This window comes from Echinops telfairi, unplaced genomic scaffold, assembly GCF_000313985.2.
Source record: "Echinops telfairi isolate 266 unplaced genomic scaffold, ASM31398v2 ScPeMD7_7423;HRSCAF=8461, whole genome shotgun sequence".
Lineage (NCBI taxonomy): Eukaryota > Metazoa > Chordata > Mammalia > Afrosoricida > Tenrecidae > Echinops > Echinops telfairi.
In genome coordinates, this window is record NW_022111323.1 from 1,374,554 (window position 1) to 1,384,297 (window position 9,744).

At 39.8% G+C, this 9,744-nt stretch overlaps 1 pseudogene; it reads left to right on the plus strand.

The window, feature by feature from the left end:
• The first annotated feature begins 8,984 nt into the window (after positions 1–8,984).
• Positions 8,985–9,744, plus strand: part of LOC115872307 — a 3,132-nt pseudogene continuing 2,372 nt past the window's right edge.

The following is a 9,744-nucleotide window of genomic DNA, read 5'->3' on the forward strand; positions in this document are numbered from 1 at the left end:
TCAGAGACTTCATTGCTTTGTTCCCCTTGCTGCCCCACTGTACACCCTTAGTTTTTCATATTGGTCCAGTGGGGTTACATAAGGCACGGTTCCTACACCACGGCCCCAGTGCTGTTCCCCTTAGCCCCATGTGTCACTGAGGGTTATGGTGTCTCATGATGGGGTCAGCCCTGTGTTTCCTCTCTGTGCATTGGCTACTCTGAGCCAGAATGTTGTTCTCAGGGCTTGGTGGGTCAGGGTGTGTTTCAGTCTTTTCTTTCCTCTTCATTTGCTCCTGATTGGACATGCCCCACTTCCTTAACTGCAGCTTCAGTGCTGTCCTCTGAAATGCATTCCTCTGGGGTGGGGGAGTAGGGGGTGCCCACATAGTTGGGATTGGGGCCAACCCTGGAGACCTCTATTGATTCCCTGCTTCATGCCTGCATGTTGCATTCATGTTTTGGCGAGCTTAGTTGAAGATAGGTCCCTCTCTCCCTCTCCTGTGGAGATATAAACAACACCCTCCCCTTGGGTCGGTTAGTGCCCTGTTCCCCTGTCCCCTCTGTCTCTCTGTCTTTATTCCCCCCCCCCATTAGTTGGCTGGCATACATATCCCTGGGTTGGGTTTGGCACCTGCCGTAGTACCTGAACCTCACCCTTATCTACTTATTTTAATTGCCTTGTTTACAACCTTTTGGAGTTAGAATATGACCTCTAATGATTAAACTTAAAAACAATCTTTACTGCAATGCAAGGGGTGTTATATTTTTGGTGTCCAACAACTAAATTTTAAATTATGTTACATGTTTAATATTTTTATTAACATCAGGGCAACACTTTCACAGCTTCTATCAATATGAGGAGGATGTGGGCTTACTTCTCAATCATATGTCTCTTACCATAGGACATAGTGTTCAGTTTTACATGATCCACAAACTCCTTGTGTGTGTGTGTTACTCTTTATTTCTTGAAATACACAAGGATGCCACATCTTGCAGTACCTTTCTACCAAAAGAGACACAAACACTTTGACCAGTCATATGAATATTCAAACAAGGTACTTCCTGGATGAATATGCAGCCAAAAATACATTGAAATTCATGAACTAGAGTTATAGAGCTTTGGCTATAGTGTCTAACAGTTAAAAGCAAGAAACATTTATCTAGTTTCCTGAAACTGAGACATTAACTAACTTGGGATAGGGTCTGGAAATAAGACAACTATGTTCACTGACATACATCTCCAAAACCAGAGCAGAGATACAGCTCAGGTTCAGGCCTAGCAGAACACTCGGTGTGGAGATCTGCAGAATTTCCTGGAAGATTCTTATCTCAAATATGGGTCCTAAACCCCTGACTTAGTAATGAATGCAGGGAATTTTTAATAAATGCTCCTTAATTTTAGACATACCTTCCAAAGTAAGAATCTAAAAAGTCACTGCAAAATAAAGGGCAATGAGAAGAAAACCAATGCAAAATATTCTAAGTAGGAGAAAAATTAATGATTTCTAAAGTAAAGATAGATTGGAAGCCAATGTTAACAAGCCCCATTTTAAGAACACATCTGAAGTTGATCTATCATACTTCATGAAATGACTCATGCATGTCCAACTTCACAGGAAGCAAATGTGAAATAGCTTTTTAAGTTTAAGTTTCAAGTAAATATATAGCTCAATTAGCTGGAAACGCTAATGTTGACTGAATGGCAATTTTTCTCCTGGTCGGAAAATCCATGCTGACCACCAAATTAATCAGAAAGTTATTTGATGAGTAAACAGATAGGTCAAAGGGGATTGGATGAGTTTAACACACTTTTGACTTCCCAAATCCTCTAGACTAAAATGGGGTTAAGGCAAAGGTTAGGGTTGCCAATTTATTGCCTTTTAGACATTTTTAATAGACATAATGATAACATTAAACTCTTGGTGTGTTTTTTCCATATAGAATCTATATGAATTCTCACTTTTGTGGTGTTATTTCTTCAGATGTGATAATCCCGTTGAGACTTCTACAACTTCAGACCTTTTGAGATCCCACTTTAGCTATAGTTCTGATTTCTGTTTTTCCTACTTACATTAATGAGACATCCAGTTCCTTTAAAGACTCTCCAGATGGCTAATCTCTTAATATATGGTGAGTTTGTTAAGATTCCTGGAGTGGGTTATACTTTAGTTCTTTGCTTCGTGTGCTGAAAGGATTCACTTTGAAGCATGTTGTGTAATCCAAGTGAATTTTTATGAAGGAGAGGACAAGTTTCAAATTTTACAGTCTCAAAAGGGTACATGCTATTTCTGGAAAGCATGCCTAGCCACGTGGAAGCCACACTGGGGTACACAACTGGGCACAAACAACCACATGGAAAAGATCACCCAAATGTGTGGAACTGGGCGGGGGGAGGATGCCCGGAGTCCCAAGAATTCTAGAGGCTAAGATCACGTGGCCAAGAGAGTGTGGGCCTTGAGTAGGCCCAGAGCAGATGCATGTGTGTCTGTGTGGGGGAAGGAGACCCTCAATCTATACCTGCCGCTGACCAGGAGCAGGGTAAGAGATATTTCAAACATCTGGCTAGGGAGGCATGGTTGATGGTATTGGTTGACCCCATTGGCTGAGTTACGTCCACCTATGATGTACCTAATGTTGGTGTGTCCAAGGTATTGATTTTACCTGAACCTAGGGGATTTGTGTCTGTGCATGCTCAGTTTGGGGTCTTCCCACTGGTTTCTATTGGTTGCCTGATTTCTTTCCAACTTCCTCTATGGGAGCCTTTGCAGGCATGGGAGGCACAACTCTCCCACCCTACTCCATCCCTAAATCTAGCTAACTAACCATTTTACCAGGTGAAATGTCAACGCCCCTTTTGCTTTGGCATTGGGAGGACCAATACTGTTAGCTAGACAAAAAGGGCAAAGGAAAAAGAGGTGATGATAACAGGAATCATAACAAAAAAGAGAGGTGGAGAAACATTTCCTCAGATACCTCTGCAGTACAAAAAAAGGCAAAGGGCATATAAGATACATTTCCTTATCAATGGAGGCAACCAGAGGTAGAGTAAAGCCTGGGTAGGGAAAGCCAGACTGTTCACACATCCCCCCAATGGCTAAATAGACTCTTGGATTTGGAGTCTGAAGAGAAGGGCATATATGGGGTGCAGGGATGCACATACCTGGGGAGAGGAGGTACAGTACAGAGAACCAGCAAGTAGCAGAAGACATGCAGGAAATCCAGCCAGTGGTGGGTGGTGTTCCATAGCAGAAAAAATAGTCCAGCTCTAAATTCCACCAGAATTCTTTTCCAGTTTTCCCCCCACAATTGGGTCTAAGCAAGACTCTTAGACTAGCGAAAGGTCCTCTGGAGTTATTTTCCAATGTATCTCCTTCAATTAACTCACTTTGCTAAAATTTTTACCTTCTCTGGTCTTGATAGAGGGGGCAACAGTTAGCAAACTGTTAAGCAAATAATGGAAATGTAACATAATTTGGAATTTAGGAAACTGAGACTTAGTTTGTTAAGAAGAACCCAAGTAGTAACAGCCACTCCCATATAGTAAAAAACCCTTTTAAATTTAATCAGTAAGGATACTCTAATTAGGAAGAGGGCAACCAAGCCCATTTAAATAAACAATGGAGTCTGAAACCCAGGGGGTACTGGTTTGAAGGCCCATTGAGTCATGATGATATCAATTTGGGGTCTGATAATCTCAGGACAACGGACTGTTTTCCTGTGAACCTTGCTCCCTTTGTGTCACTGTTTCAAGGTACCTCTGAGCATCCTTAAAACCTGTTAATCATTTCCCCCTGAATCTGACACATAGTTTAAAGTATATAACGTGTTTGATAGTCACTGAATCTTTGAAGCTGTTTGAATGCAGCCAATCCCACTGTTTCCTTCTGGCAGTAGCAAAAATAAACTTGGTATATTTTGAATCAACCCTGTCTCTGTCTTTCAACAGTGACAGGCAGCTCTCGACCAATTTGTCAGCCAGCAACAATTTGAATGCTGACCCTAACTCAACTTAAATCTTTCTTGTGACCAGGAAAAGAACCAAGGAGTAGAGAGAATTGAAGCATTGATTTGCCTCCGGGTATCAATACTTTGCTTTTGCTCTTATACAAAATGAGTGCTGTTCCTCCCCCAGCAAAAGGGCTTGGGAAAAACTGAGAGATATAGTAAATTTTCAGATACACTTTATTTTTTTGAGGGTGTTGCTTTGAGGCACTTGGTAACCAGTGTTTGGGATTCTTTCAAAGGGAAAATATATTTTTTTTGGAAAAAGCATCACAATGCTAAAAAAATAGACACACTTTAGCTTAACAGGCTTTCCTCAAGTGTCCTTCTACAATGCCTAATGTTCCCTCTGCTTATCTGAATAGCATGGGCCTAACAAGGAGTCTTCAGTTTCAGGGATATTAGTGTTCTGGTTTTAACGGTTTCTGATAGATTACTTCATTCAAACTATAATAACAACACCCAGAATCTTCTTCAGTGGAAACTTTTCTGAGGGACAATATAGTCTCTGCTCTGTTATATAGATAAGAATTCTGAAGCTGAGAGAAGTTAAAAATATATGTAGAAAAAGGAATAGTTGTTTTCTGGAACATAATATATACACAGTACATGACTTTTCTGTTACCTGAGGTGAAGGTATTTTATTCTTGAAAGTTGCAGCCAGTTTACTCACTCCAAGGTAGAGGAAGAAAGAGAAGTTTTTACTTAGAAGGCATACTAGTGAGGAGACCACAGCACTGCAAAACAGACTGTCTTTATGGGTTACTGTTTGAATTCAGAATACACAGAGAATATCTACTTTTTACTTTGGAATTTATATTTTGGGAGACTTTTATATAGCTCTTTAATTTTTTTTACATTTTTATTTGCACCTAATCCACATGTGATACAATTCAATAGTTCAACCTTTCAGTCATATCAAGAAGAATTGTACAATCATTACCACAATTAATTTAGTCCATCCTCCCACCCCATGGTTAAATTGCCTTTAAAATGAGTTGTATACTCACAATCAGTTCTAGTGCTCACTCCCCCACTCCTTCATTGTTTACTACCAAATCCTCCTACCCTCCCTAACTCTCACCCCCATACTTACATCCCCTATAAACCCTAGCATCAGTTATTATCTCTATGTATCCATTTCTACTGTGCTTCACAAATTGGGAAACCCAACAGAAACAATAAAAAACAAAATGGAAATAAAGTGGTAAGGATAAAATAATAATAATATAAAGATAAAAATATAAATAATAAGTAAGAAAGAAAAGACCACCCTCAATATTTAAAAAGCCAGGTAAGAAATTTTTGTCATGGAATGAGCAAGAGATACTTGCACCTAGAACAAATTCTGGTTGAGTCAATAGGGATGTCAGCTAACTAAGTATCAAGTTCAATCCAGCATAACCAAGATTACAATGATCTCTGTCTGATATTAAGGCTGTTTGAGACCTTTGTTTATGGCTAATGGGGGTCTGCCAGCTTCTTAACCTAACTAGTTAAATCTGAAGATGGGTTTTGGGCTTCCACTGTCCTCCATAGTCTTTTACCAATTAAGGGTTCGTAATTTTAGCTCTGATACTTTCCCCTTTGTCGTATTTGAATTTTGTTACTGTAATCTTTGAATATGTTTAGATGTTTACATTAACTCAGGTTTTAGGGTAACTGTGGTTAACAACTGTTGACCCTGAGCAAGCAAACAGAACAATGAGGTTCACTAACTCTTAGACCAGTCTCAGGATGTCTTTGTTGACTAACTAGATAACAGGGTCTAGTGTTTAATCACCAAGTCAGGCAAACAAAACTCTCAGTATTATCTGAACCTTTAAGGTGTCATTTGAATACAATCTATTTAGCTTTTGAGTAATGAAGTGAGTTATAAAAATTCCATAGTGACTGCAGTAAGTAAAATACCTTAAGCTAACTGTATTTTATAGGGTGGTGGCAATTTTTTCTAACTACATTAAGTGAAATAATTTGGGTTAAGGTTCTCTTCTGTTTCATTTAAAGAACTTTTATCAAGGGTGGATCTGAAACCAAAGGAATTTCTAGTTTTATGCAGTGTCATTATTGCATACAAAAGTGCCTCCAGATGTTTATCAACCCTAATTTGCTGGACTATGTGGACCTGTGGTTCTTTGCTACCTCAAGACCTTTGAACTTCCCTTCTACTTGATAACTTCTTCCCCCTCCCATCCCAGGTCAACTTAGGGTTCACTCCTTCAGGTTTCAACTTCAACTATCCTTTCCAATGAAAGGTTTCCCTGTCAAGCTTAACTAAAGTAGCTCACTGACCTCCTTTTCCCCTACATGTTTGACACCTTGCTGATTTCCTTCTTAACATTTATGATAATTTTGTTTTTGGTCTCTTGTTTCCCAATATATTGGATGAGCTACAAGATATTTGTAGTACTTGATAAATCATAGGAGATATTAAATAATTATTAAGTGACTGGAGTCTCTGAGAGAATATAATTCAAGATGGAAGAATTTACATTTGCAATCAATGTTATTATTGGGTTGAAAGTGAAACATTGAAGTGATGGAAAGGTTGAGGAGCAAGGATCATGCTCATCCATAAGGGGAAAGTAATTGAGCAGTTGAGTAGGGGGAAAAGCTTCCTCATAGACATTCATTCACTTGGTTCTGTGTCCAGTCAGTACTGGACTCTGGCATTTGAAAGAGGAGAAAAGGCACTGGGTATAGAATCAAACAAACCTTTTAAAATTCATACCTGAGCCCTAAGACTGGGACTTGGAACTGACTCTGGGACCTGGGCAAGTTCCTCCACTTCTTTTTTTTTCCTAATCTTTTTATTAGGGGCTCATACAACTCTTATCACAATCCATACATACATCAATTGTGTAAAGTGCATTTGTACATTCATTGCCCTCACATTCTCAAAACATTTCCTCTCCACTTAAGCCCCCGGCATTAGGTCCTCATTTTTCCCCTCCCTCCCTCCACTTTTTTAGGCCTTGATATTCTCAAGTGTAAAAGAGAAGTTGTAATCATAATCTTGTCTACATTACACGACTGTTGTCAGATCTGATGTAATAACAGACATGAAAGGGAGAAGTATAATGAGGAGGGAACTCGTGGCTGGGTGGCTTATCTGCCACCACCCTTAGCCCAGCCTTGGTCTGCGGTGGCCTTTGTAACTGCTTCCCCAACTTCCAGACTGCACAGTCATTAAGGAAGGGAAGTATGAGCAGCAACAGTACTTCCAGTTGCACAAGAATGACAGTTGCATTTTGCATCATTCACTCTGTACCATTCTACACTCACTCACGTACACACACCCAATTCTAAGGCTGCTTCTTCAAAACCCCTGTGTGGTAACTTCAAAGGAGGCATTTCCTCATCACTGTGGCAATGTTCTGATCTTCCAGCATCTCTACAAGTTTCCTGTGGTGTAAATGGAGATAGATGGAAATAGGTCCTCTGAGGCCCTCAGCCTGTTATCTGGGCTATCTGGGAACTTATGTTATACCATGTTGCTCTCCTCTTTACTTATATCTTCTGGGACTTAGATTAATCTTACAATATCACTGGTCTTCTTAGAGTTTAGTTTTAGAAAACAGCTTAGCTCAGATCACTTACTACACTAGTTAACCGGCTATAAGCCCAGACTGAGCTATATTAACCATATATGGGGCTTATCTCATGCTCATTTAATCATATTAATCACATAAATTATGTTAATTATTTTGGAGTGTGGGAAGACACAGACATCATCACCCTTTTCTATTTCCGTTTCCTATTTTTTGCTACATTCTTTTAAAAAGCATATGAGTACTCACTTTGAGCCAGGTAATTATCTTAATAGTTCTTGATTTAATGAGGAACATATCAAAATGAATGGTGGAGAAAGACTGGGCTTTCTACTCCAGTAAACAGTTACAGTATTTGGAAGACACAAGGGATTATTATGAGTCATCATTGATGCGATAGCAGCAAGGTTTTGTTTTTGCATTCTGCACACCAAAATCAACAGTGCTTCAATTAGTCCAATGTACTCATCCTATAATATATGCAAGGGTAATATATAATATAGTACATGAATATGTTCGCTATAGTGACAAAACAGAAAGAATAATCAGATTTTTGCCAAGAGCAGCTACAGTTTCAGAGAGGATATTTGAAATAAGATTTGAAGGATAAAAAGGAAACACCAGCTAGGTAGAAGTAGGAAGAAGAATATCTTAAGTGCACTAGAACAGTATTTTATAGGAGATGAGGCTGAACAGATGTGAGGATTGCCAGCCAGTCTATGTTTATAATTTGTTTAAAAAGGGAGGAGGGGTATTAAAGCGATTTATCACTTATTCTTCCCTTCTGAACCTGGAATAGAACAGTCTGACAAATATTCACATACTTATAGGAGCAAACATGTGAACTTCAGACTGCTGGAAAATCTGAAATCCTCATCCACCATATTTTTATGTGCCCCCACCTAAAGACAGAATTTTCCACTTCTGGATAAAAGATGTTTATATATAAACAGAAAACCTCTCAGAACCAATAATGAGGGTAGTGATACCAGGAGGGTAAGGGAAAGGTTGGGGGGGGGGACCTATCATAATGATCTACATATAACCCCATCACAGGGGGACAGACAACAGAAAAGGGGGGGAAAGGAGGCAGCAGTTAGTGTAAGACATGAAAACAATAAAAATTTATAAATTACCAAGGGGTCATGAGGGTGGGAGAGTGGGGGTTAGAAATGAGCTAATACCTGTGGCTCAAGTAGAAAGAAAATGTTTTGAAAATGACGTGGCAACATATGTACAAATGTGCTTGACACAATGGATGTGATTAGACCTGTAAGAGCCCCCAATAAAATGATTTAAAAAAAATCACTTTCCCCACTTTTTTCCAGGAAGTTAAGAGCCTAAAGTTTTCTCAAGGGATCAGGTTTGGGCTAAAAAGAGAAAAAAAAGACAGTATAAACAAAGGAAAAGAGAAAAGGACAGAATGCTTACAGTGGCGCCAGAGTTTTGAATGGCGTTCAGAACATTGCGGACTGAGCTCTTTGTGGTCACCTGGACTGCTGATTGCAATGAGTGTCCACTTCCAGGAGAAACTGGACTCAGTCAAGTACAGCAACCTGCAGAACTTGATAACGAGCCTGGACCTCCAGCCTAACCTAAGGGCAGACAAATTGTTAAAAAGCCTTGAACGCTCACATTCAACAGGAAGCAAGAAAAGAACATGAAAATAAGGATGCTAGTTGAGTTAGTTTATTGTGCCAACCTGGCTGATAAATACACGTGGGATTAATTGAAGGGTGGAGGAATAAATGACTTGGTGAACCTCGCCTTTCTAGTTCTCAGGTCTCTTGCTTTTTAATGGTTGGACCAGGGTGCAGCTGCCTTAGCTGTTCCCTGCTTCAGCTTGCAAGGCTGACTTCCTGCAAGACATCCCCAAGGAGAAGCCACATGGACCTACCCTGATGCAGCTCTGGGTGCTGGAGCCAGCGCTGAGTTGCTTTATACATTCATTGACTCCGCTTCCCTCCTGCAGTCAGCATCATTGCCTCTGTTTTGTGAGATGGAGGAGGACTTTGTGGATTGGTGTTCGAAATATGGGTTAGTGTTGGACTTGTGGGTTTGGGCAGCACTGGGTTGGGATGTTTTCTTTCTTTTTTTAAAGTTATTTTATTAGGGGCTCATACAACTCTTATCACATTCCATACATACATCAATTGTGTAAAGTGCATTTGTACATTCATTGCCCTCATTATTATCAAAACAGTTCCTCT